This window comes from Corvus kubaryi, unplaced genomic scaffold (assembly GCF_017639235.1).
Source record: "Corvus kubaryi isolate FWS band 111438036 unplaced genomic scaffold, C.kubaryi_AGA036_p1.0 37394, whole genome shotgun sequence".
Lineage (NCBI taxonomy): Eukaryota > Metazoa > Chordata > Aves > Passeriformes > Corvidae > Corvus > Corvus kubaryi.
The window spans coordinates 13523006-13533867 of NW_024581133.1; the positions used below are offsets into that span (position 1 = coordinate 13523006).

The window sequence follows — 10862 nt, forward strand, 5'->3', positions numbered from 1 at the left end:
ATCCAGAACATTACTAAATTTTATGTTTGGGGAGGTTTTTTGTTGTTGTGTATATTATAATTTTTAATGCTTTGAATTTCTTTAATTTTTTTTTTCATACCAGAGCAATAGGCTACTTTGGAATTGTCAGATAATTTTTGATTTACAGCAAATTTAGTCTGTTCTTGCTATATAAATATAAAGAACCACTTTCAAAAGTTTGGTGTCTTTGATTTTTTTTTTTTTTTTTAATAGCAGTAACTTTGTGGGTTGACTGAAGTATGACGTTGACAGAAAAGACTGTACAGGAACATGGCAATTTACCTTTGGGAGGGAGTGAACTTGGCACTGTCTCTTGCTTGGTTTGGAGAGCAAAGTCAGACACAAATTGGAGGTCTGAGATGTGCAGATTATTCCCTCTTCCATATCCATGGGGGCCCAACCAGAAGGCTCTTTAGAGTAATCTTTTCAATATATCATGTTCAATATGGATATCTCTGGAATGGGGGATTTCAGGGCCTCTCAGTGTGATTTTCTTTTGCACCTAAATGACTGAAAATGCCACCAAATCCAGTTTAAATTAGGTCTCTAGTGTTGATACTAAGCTTTTAAATTATTCTTTTCCTAATAACCTCTTTCTTCTCCTAAATTTCTTTCTAGAATTCCAGAATTATTGGTAGGGATACACAGAAGGTGACCTTTCTTCACAAGGACACAGACAACTAACATTATATGAAGACACAAACCTGACAGGAGAAAACACTTGAAGCAAGAAACCCAAATGCAATCTTATGATCAAAGCTACTGGTCAACACCTGCATCAGGAGTGAAGATACAAGATCTTCAGACAGAATTTCAGCCCATGAGATAACTCTGAACATATCATTCTGTTGCAAGCAGTGTGTCGCTTCTGCACAATCAGAGACTGTTGTGATCTCTCCACTCATTGTGGAAGTTGCCTTGTGCCTAAACTGAATTGACAAATGCATTGTAACTACAAATTTTATTTATTGTTATGGAACTGTAAAGGTCTACATATAAAGGGAAAAGTTAACATGTTAAAAGCTGATAAAATTTCAGCTGAATGCCAGCATTTACTAAAGCTGTTCACATTCAGAGAACAAAGCAGTGACAACCGTCGACCCGTAGCATTCCCAGCATACCTATTAGTGTCTTAAAAAAGGAAGGGAAAAGTCTTTTGTTGTCCTTTCCTCTCCTTTTGCCATATGACTAGTGTTTTCCATGCAATAGGAAACTATTCCTTGGTATAGCTTTTTTTATGTTATTTTTGATCTCTGGTAATCTGAACAGTTATGGTCACAGTTCCCCTTCCATACTGAGCTCTGTGCCTCAAGCCACTCAGAGGCCTCATGAAGGCTGCAGGCTGGAGCAATACTGTGACCATAACATTTCTTGGATTTAAAAAGTGATCTTTATTTTCCCTCAGACTGTCCTCAAACATTTTTTTTTTTTTCTAATTATAAACAAAACCTTTTTAGGCTTCTAGGCTTCATAGTAAAGCTTGTAACGTGAAGTGTAAATTGGGTGGGGAGAATCTACTTTGTTAGAGTTGCTTTGTTTTCCGAGCAGTAAGTACTACATATAGTACATGTAAAGTGTTAGCTGTATGTAAGCACAAAATGCATTAAAATACAAAGGAGATTTTTTTCAGGCTGTAACTTTGGTGAATAGTAAAATCCTAAATTCACCGTGGCAGGTAGTGTGATGATGATATAACCACCTGCAAGGTGGGCTTATTACGTAATGGAATCTTAAGAGCAATGGTCACCAGTTTTTCCTTCCTGTACATGTTAATTATCATGTCATGTTGTATGGCTTGTCAGTGGAGAAAAAATAGTGTGAATCAAATGCAAATACCCCCCGTCCCAAGCCATATTAGCATTAAACCTTTAAATGTTTCTCCACCAGAACAGTGTCCATAAGTATTCCTTTGTCACAGATGTGTTGAAATGGTTAAAATCCCTTTGAACTTCCATGGAAACTGTCTTCCACTGCAATGACCATGGGAGGAAATTTCCTAAGCCAAGGTTGTCTGAGCTATTGTTTATATAGTGCATCTTTCATCACTGGCAATTGGTTCACACACAAAACAGGAACAAAACTATAATTTTTATGAAGTCATTTAATTTGAAAGAACAAAAGATGGATTGATAAAATAAACTAATGAATTTAAGCTCATGTTTTGGATGGTTCCTAACAAAACAGTTTGTGGAATTAGTGGACTCATTTCTATTACTTTAATTTGCATATATCATCAAATAACACCTGATTATATCTGTGGCCTTGTTCTTCATTTCAGTGTTTATCAGCTAAACGGAATTTGTTGCTTATGACGTGTGAAAGTGATCACGTGCCACTGCCTGGCCTTTTTCCTTCTAAGCTTGTTGTCTTTTTGGCTATATTAGACTTTGCAGTATGCCCAGAAGCTTTCCTTCATAAAATAGAAAGAAAAAAACATTTGGCTTATTTTTCACTGTAGCTAGTCTTTTATACAATAATCTTGTAAGAAAATTTCTTGAATTCTAAATATTACTCTTTCTAGATTTTTGAAATCAAAAAAAGTTTTCAGTAAAAAGTTTCTTACTTTATTTTACTATATTAGGTAGTAAAAATGTAGGGTTATTTACCATAACCTGTTCATTAATATCAGAAATTTACAATAGCATTGTAAGACCATAGTAGGGTTCTAGCATACCGTGTAGTACCTATGGAGTATTGTAAGAGCTAATTGTCCGAGATGAATTGCTTCTCATCTTGTTCTCCAGTTTCCATTGTTGGTTTATTGCAGATTTGTACCCTGTGTCAAATTTCAAGGTATTGCTGATAAACCTTTCCAACCAGCAGCAAGAAGTTCAAAAAATTTCTGTCAATGTAACAGAAAACACTATGTATATAACATTTATGTAGCAATAAATGTGCCATCTTTTTTTAACATGGTAAATCAGTGAGTTTTTTACATTTCTCTCTCCTCATAGGCAACATGTTGTTTGAAAAACAGTGGCAAAAGTCTCTTCTGCCTTTATCAGAACAAAGCCTGACACATTCTCAAGGAGCAGAGTACGTTGCAGGCACAAGAAGTGTTGTTGCTCCTCCCTGTGAAGCCAGGCCACCAATGCCCAGTGCCTGAGGAGCAGCAGTGCCTGAGCTGCGTTTGCTGCTGCAGGGCAGAAAGGGGATTGCACAGGCAGACAGCAAACCAGGAGCAGCCGATCCCATAGGCACAGCCTCTTCTACAGCTCACTCCTTTCCTTTGCTTGTCCTGAAGACAGGTTGCTTAGATCTGAGCTCCCTTGTGCAGGGAAGTTCAGTGCCAACTTATTTCTGAACTGATTGATGCATCTGTGTATGTTTTGTGGGCAGGGGGGAAAAGTCTGTAGTTCAAGCACATCAAAGACAAAAGCGTCTGTGTGCAGTGCTGATGTTTGAGTGTGGGGTGTCAGTACAGCTGCTGTGCTCGGCACCGCTTCCGACTCCCGACTCAGTCCTTGGTAACCTTAGAAACTGCTCTGATCCCACTGAGATCCAGTGCCCAGCATGCAGATCCAGGCACGTGTTTGTTACAGCAGCACTTCTACCAGAGACAAAGCTCTGACATGGTCTGGCCAAACGGGGGGTCAGACCCAGCCATGTCAGGCTGCCTTTTAGAATGGCTTTAGCAGCAGCAGTGCAAGAGGTGCCCAGTGCCTTCCCCAGCACACATTCCCAATTTGAACTTTACTCCAGTAATAATTCTAAATCCAGCCTTTGAACATCCATCAATACTCATTTTCCCTTTTCTGAATTAGACTTACTCATTTGTCAACTCTTTCAGAGAAGTAAAAATGGCCATTTGCCCATCTTAATCTTTTTTCTACCACACTTCTGCTGTCCTATTTGCATATACTTTCTGATCACGAGTCCTTCATCTTTTTTTTCCATGTTTCCTTTATTTTTTTCATTTTGTTTGTGTGTGTGTGTGTGGAAGAGATCTATGTTGGGATACCTTTGTTAAATACAGTTCTAGAATTAGCATTTGGAATATTGTAGAAAAGCTCTCCTGTAAATCTAAATCATTGGGAAAGTCTTGAAATGGACTTTCTTTTTTTCCTCCAGCTACTGAGTAGTTGCTGCTATTTAAAGGATTCTGGATTCTTCATTAATTAACATTTCCCCAAGAATTAAACATTTTCCCCCAGCATCTGGAAATCATGGCAGACCAAAAGTAAAATGGAACCATCTGTAGAAGACAACCAAGATAGTGGGTGCTAAACTTGGCTGTTTGTTTGTAACACCAATACCTTCTGCCTCCTAATACCCCTTGCCTGTGGATACTGAAATGTCCTGTAAAAGGAAGAAACTTTAAAGCACTTTAAAGCCTGGCAGCGTATCAAGAATGGGTCTCCAGCAGGCCCAGCAGGGAGCAGGCTGGCACCTTCCTGCCTCTGCACACAGGCCCTGCTCTCAGTGCCCTACTCCCAGGGCATCACCAACCCAGGGCTGCAGGGGTGTCCCTGGGGCAAGGCAGGCCCAGCTCCTGCCTTCCTGCTGCTCATCTGCCCAGTGCAACGAGGTGAAAGTTTCCCGGGCTGGGGGAGAATGGTGCTGAGAGGAGACTGCTACAAATCCTTTCTTCCCATTCTGCCCCTCAGGTCTGTGCTGCCACAGAGCAGGTAAGTCAGGTGCCATTCGGGAGCTATTTTGTACTGTTCAACCTTCATTTCTTTTACTGAAGTTCATCCCTCTGTCAACCTGGATGCCTTGGCAAAACAGAGAGCTCAACTGCTACCACAAGCACTGCGTGTGCATGTTCAGTACTTCAGCTGCTTCAGCAGCTGACTGCAGTCACCTCAGGTTCTTTCTATCAGTCAGAAACTGTCCAGACCAGGCTCTGAAACTACAAATTGTCTGGGCTGTAAACAGAATCCCTTTCAATTCTCTCCTAATCCCAATTTTTTAAATGTTTTGATGCAATTAAAAACACCTGTTAAATAGAACCTGATTTTTAAAAACATACAAAATTATACCAGCTGAGATAAAAATCTTTCCCAAAATATTGACCATAACTGATCCTGGAGAGACAGATCTGTTAGAAAGTCAGTGGCTGGGCTAAATACTTGGAATTCTGGTTATTTCAGGTGAACTAGAGAAACAGAAAAACCAAGGCTGGTTCATTTTCAGGAAGGATCCACTGTAGTTCTAATAGTATCATCTAAACATATAGAGACAAAATGAGTTAAATGTAAACTGTATCAATCAGAGCAGTAACTGCTGTCAAGTGAATGGATGAGAAAATAACTGACAATGTAACTCAAAGTTCAGTCTATGTTAGATGTAGAGCCCTGCTAGTCATGGATTTCAGAAAAGCATACAAAATGCAGATCCTATAGCTGGAGCAATTTCTTTTCATGAAAGCACTGAATACCATACCAGGTTTTATTTGTTTTGGAAAATTCTACATTTTAGCTCTTAAAAAAATAAATCCAGGAGGAAATTATTCAAAGTAAATGGAATCAAACTCTTGTACAAAATGGACATAGCAATGTCTTGATAACCTAGTAGTGTGGATTTTGGCTCTACTTTATTTTTGTGCTGATGCTTTTTCACTGTATCTTGATGTCAATGGAAGACTTGGAAATGCCAGAACAGGCTGAATTACCAGTTTGCTGGATTATTTTTTTGTATACGAGTAAGTTAAGTGGTTCCTTATGCTCATGGAAGTTCTGACACACAACATTGCATTAAATGCACAATCTCTCTGTCTACAATGCAGAAAGGAAAAAGAAATACTTGTGATGGTCCAACACAACTAAAGAAATTTCATGAACTTGAATGAGTGTGTATCAATTATAAAAATAAATTCTCCAAACTTGAAATTATAAACTCATCTGTAGAATGAAAAGTCTGAGGAGTACAGCTGTGGCTCTGCATTTTACTTCACACCAATAAATGAGCAGAGATGATCAGAAGCATTAGTTAATCACAGAAGCAGAATTAATCACCAGCCCTAGTTGTGTTTGCTTGGAAGAAAGCAGATAGCCAATTGTTTGCTGCACAGCCAGATCAAGTGCTCCAGACTGCTCCCAAATGACTTTCTCTGACTGCTGAAATAACTGCTTTCACAATCAGGTTCTTTAGGACATTCGAGGGCTTAATATTTCCTCATCAGCTTTATTTGCTCAGACTAGAACCTGGATGTGCCAGAATGAGAGTCCACTTCTCAAGACACTGAATAGCCACTCTGTGGAAGAGAAATCTCCTGTGTGTAAATATGAAATGATAAGGTAGGGGAAAGTTTAGAATGATGTTTTGAATGTTCAGTTCACACCTGCAAAAGCTAAAGAGAGTATCAGTATTTCCTTTTCAAGGCGACAAAGAAAGTAAGTCTTGCAGATGCATCTCCCATTCTGTTTGTACAATACAGAGCAGGAGAGAGCTCCTATCTGAACTCATCTTCTGTGTGCCACAAAGACACAAATGCTAATGCATTTGATTATGAATATAACAGTTAAAGTTCATTAATCCCTAACACTACCTGACTAATTAAGATAAATGCATGCAATATTGGTTTTAAAGTCGATGGACTCTGCTTCCAGTTTACCCATTTAAATGGGTAACATTTAATTAGATAAACATTTAATTTGTTTATGTGTCTAATTAATAGCTGAAAGTTTAATTAAACATAAAGGTTTTAAAATGCTTATTCCTTTCCTAGCACACAAGAACAGTAAATGTGAGCATCATAAAATGCAAGTACAAGAGGGCAAGAATGCTAAAAATTAAAAGAAAAAAAGGGTAACAGCCTACAGAATCTGAAGGTAGTAACTGTCATTATCTGTAGCCAGCTGTTTTTCATTATCCTGTCATATAGAAGTAGAACAAATGTGTCAATAAAGCTCTCATTAAAAAGTGTTTTGGATATAAATGCAGATTCTGCATTTACAGGAGTATCAGGGAAAAGAGTGTGAATGACACCAAAATTGACACATCAGGCTTTGCCGTCTGTTTTTTCTGGTGTGGCCATTTTGCCTGTCTGGGATAACTGATGAAAAATAACTGCACACAGGTTCAGTCCCATGTTTCTGTACCCCTCGACTTTTCAGCTGGAAATTTACTTCAGCTTTTCAATTTACTTTTCAATTCTGTAAATTGAGCTGGCTGTGCATGCTTCCACAGGCCCTCCTGAACTTCCTTCCTTGGCCCTTCCCTGCCCCACCCCATCCCTAGTTTCTGTTGCACGAGATATGGTCTCCAAACTATGGGTTGTAAGCAAGTTTAAATCTTCTGCTCCTCCCAGGCCCAGTGCTGGGGCTGCCTCAATCAGGTAAAGCAGCAGCCACCTCTTCCACAAAGAGCAAGGGCTGGAGCAGCTAGCTCTCCAGTGCAGACAGGCCAAGAGAGCTGGGGTTGTTCTGCCTGCAGAACATTACAGCACCTTCCAGTACCTAAAGGGGCTCCAAGAGAGCTGGAGAGGGACTTTTTCAAGGACATGTAGTGACAAGACAAAGGGTAATGGGTTTAAACTGACAGAGGGAGGTTTAGATTAGATATAAGGAAGAAATTCTTCCCTGTGAGGGTGGTGAGACACTGACACAGGATGCCCAGAGGAACTGTGAATGCTCCATCCCTGGAAGTGTTCAAGGCCAGGCTGGATGGGCCTCTGAGCCACCTGGTCTAGTGGAAGCTGTCCTTGTCCATAGCAGGGAGGTTGGAAGTCAGCCCCTCCCAGCTCAAATCATTCCATGAGTCTATGAGTGACAATAATCTGTTCATTGGAAAAAAACCTGTAATTTATCCCACATTTGTTTTTAATTTATTTCATATTGTTTAGTAATATTTTAAGCTCCATATGGAATAAGAAGGAAATCTGAAGGAATTTTCATCTTAGATCTGAACTGTTACATTATAACCATATAATTCTTCTCTTCTGCACATTTGCTAGAGTAATTTTTTCCTCCCTAGCCTATTAAAATTCCCTCTGCCCAACAGCCCTTGATCCTACAAAGAGATATGCAGTTTATGCACAGGATAGCCCTTCTCATTTCAGTGGGCACACTTCTGTACTTCATACTGGGTTTGTATTGTTTCTTCACAGGTCATGAGTCTGATGCTTGCAGATTTTTCTGGGTTTTCTACCGCACCCAAGGTAGGAATCTGTGCAGCAGAAGCTTCACTGCTTCTTTTCTGTTAGAGGCCTGAAGCCAAAACCGCCAATACAGCTTCTTTCTGTACTTCTCTGAAAGTGAAGCAAACCCAGTATTTTAGAGTAGGAGGCTGGGTGTGGAACGTAAGCACGTTGTATCTGTGCCTTTATAAAGCAATGTGGACACATCTATTTTGCAACAATTGGGAAGAAACTGGGTGGGTGGTGTAGAAGAGGGGAACTGTGAAGACCAAATGTTTAGCTGTATTCAACTGTAAACAGAGTGATAGTCAGTAAACAGTCCCTCTGAAGAGAGTAATTAATAGGCACATGTGAAGAGATGGAAAGAAGATGTATCCTTCCTCAGCAGACATCAAAGGGCAGGCTGGACAGTGAGAAATTGCGCATACCCCAAGGAGGCCACACAGCTGTATGTACATTCAGCTAGGAAATGTGATGCAGTGTAAGGAGCTAGGAAAAAGAGGAGCGAGGGGTAAGACAGGCAGTGAAAAAGGAGCCCGACAGTAACAAAGGAAGGAGCAACACGCTCTGTGGGGATGGGACCAGGAATGGAGAAGCAGGGAGGTCTAAGCAGGTCAGCTCTTTCTGCAGAGGGGTCAAGTTGCAGAGAAGTTTTGCAGGATTAGAAAGAGTGATAAGACAGCACAGTAGGTAGCCTCAAAATAAGATAAGGAAACAGAGGAGGAGCCACTGAAATGAATGGTTCTTCATTGTGATTCTCCTGCATCGTGCTACATCTGAAAGCAGAACCCTGTGGCAGTTGGCCAGTTTGACAGGGAAGGCGATAAAAATAAATTACATCCTCTGTTTCCAATACAGACTGAGATGTTTCCAAAAGAATGGGGGAAGGGAACTTATTTGCAGGGAGAAAAGGTACTCAAAAGATCCAAAATTCATTGTCTGTTCTTTATAAAGTGGTGTCACCACTGACTCCATAACGTACGTACTTGGCTCCAAAATGGGATTTTGGAACATTCCACCTCTGGGACCAGCTGCTTGCATGAATGTTTCATTGGAAGAGAAGTACTAGTTCAAAATGAAGGAAATGCTCTTTTCTGTCTCAAAGAGCACAAATGAAGCTGGGAAGAACAAATCAGAGAAACTGAGGCCAAGAAGTTTGAAATTCCCAGTGTCCTGGGTGGTCTTTGCTGTTTAATTCTGTTTGTGTCATCTGTGGAGAATGTTTCCCTTCAAAACCTGACTAACACTTGGACAAGATAGATTTTCCCAGTGAATTTGATTTACAGTTGAGCAGAATACATGCATGTCAGCAGTGTGGTTTTGGCCTATTTTTTCAAATCAGGTTTTGTGCCCCAAATAGAGCCTAAGGAAACAGGCTATCTTCAAATGTCTTGGCCCAACTGGACAGGCATTTTTGCTGTAAAAGCAGCCTTAGCAAGGACAAATAACCTCTCTTGGATACAGCACTACAGGAGTGTTTTTGCACAAAACAAAACAAAAAAAAAAACAAACAAAAAACCAATGAGAAGGCTGGACCCAGTATCTAAGCTGAAATGTTTGTAGCACTGTTGTGATAGGACAAGGGGAATGGTTTTAAAGTAAAAAAGGGTAGATTCAGACTAGATATAAGCAAGGATTTTTTTTACTATTAGGGTGGTGAAACACTGGAACAGGTTGCCCAGAGAGGTGATAGATGCTCCATCCCTGGAAATCTTCAAGGTCAGGTTGGATGGAGCACTGAGCAACCTTATCTAGATGAAAATGTCCCTGCTCACAGCCAGGAGGGTTGGATTAGATGGCTTTTAAAGGTCCTGTCCAATCCAAACTATTCTATGATCCTAAGAAACACCCCCTGTCCTCTTGCATGGGCATTCGTCTTGGGTTGTGCTCTGTGCAAAGTGAGGACTGCCCTGCCTTCTCTGATACTTCTGGCTGATGTGTCAGGTGACACATGGAGGGGAAATGTATCTTGCAGGGACAGTAACTGTGGGTCATGCAAGGCAGGGGATACTTTGCACTCTACCCTGTGCTTAGGCCATCAAGGCCATTAGGCCCAACCGAAATCAACCATTAGGCCCAGGCAATTGCCCTGTTAGTAATTTACTCTCCCATTAAGAAAGCAGTCCAAGTTCTTTGTTTAACCACTTATTGTGGAATAAGCCATCAGCTCCCCATGAACTGGAAATCAAAATGTAGATCTCTCCTTACAGATTCAGAACAAATATATTATTCATCTTACCTGGATATTGGTCCCATACCACTAGTGATTTTTCCAGAGAAAGATGCTGCATATGACTAATGGCATTTTTTGAGAGTTAGACATTCCAAAGATGTCTACTCAAGGGAAGAAATTTCATGTTCCAGCAACTTAGAAACATTGGCTGCAGTTACTGCTAAGAACGGAATTGCAATTAGTCTTCTACAATCTTTACAGGCATGCCTAAAAAACAGAGATGTCAATATTGCAAATCTGAGAGGTCAGTGAGGCAGTGTCCTTTGCTGATAGACAACAGACCATTCCACAAAACTCCCACTTGCTGGGCTGGTGAAGATAACATTTGGTGTGAGACAGAGCAGCTTTAGTTTTAGGGCAGGGGTGCTGCCTCTGTGGTTCTTTGGAATCCTCTTTGCTGGAAAAGAACGTTGTATTATCCTCCAGAGATCAGCCAGGGCTGGTCTCCCATCTGTTCGTGTATCTGCACCTGTTTTTCATTTCACCAACAGTGGCCACATGGCCTAAGATTGTGGGGAAATACAGAGA

General features: G+C 40.5%; 1 protein-coding gene across 8 annotated transcripts in view; it reads left to right on the forward strand.

Annotated features, from left to right (window-relative positions):
• The window catches only part of TCF12 (transcription factor 12), a 160690-nt gene extending 157758 nt beyond the window's left edge, over positions 1-2932 (forward strand). For all 8 annotated transcript variants that reach the window (XM_042039741.1, XM_042039743.1, XM_042039742.1 and 5 more), the window contains one exon: positions 640-2932. The gene's annotated coding sequence lies outside the window, so the exon portion shown is untranslated. The remainder of the gene's footprint in view (positions 1-639) is intronic.
• The last annotated feature ends 7930 nt before the right edge of the window (positions 2933-10862 follow it).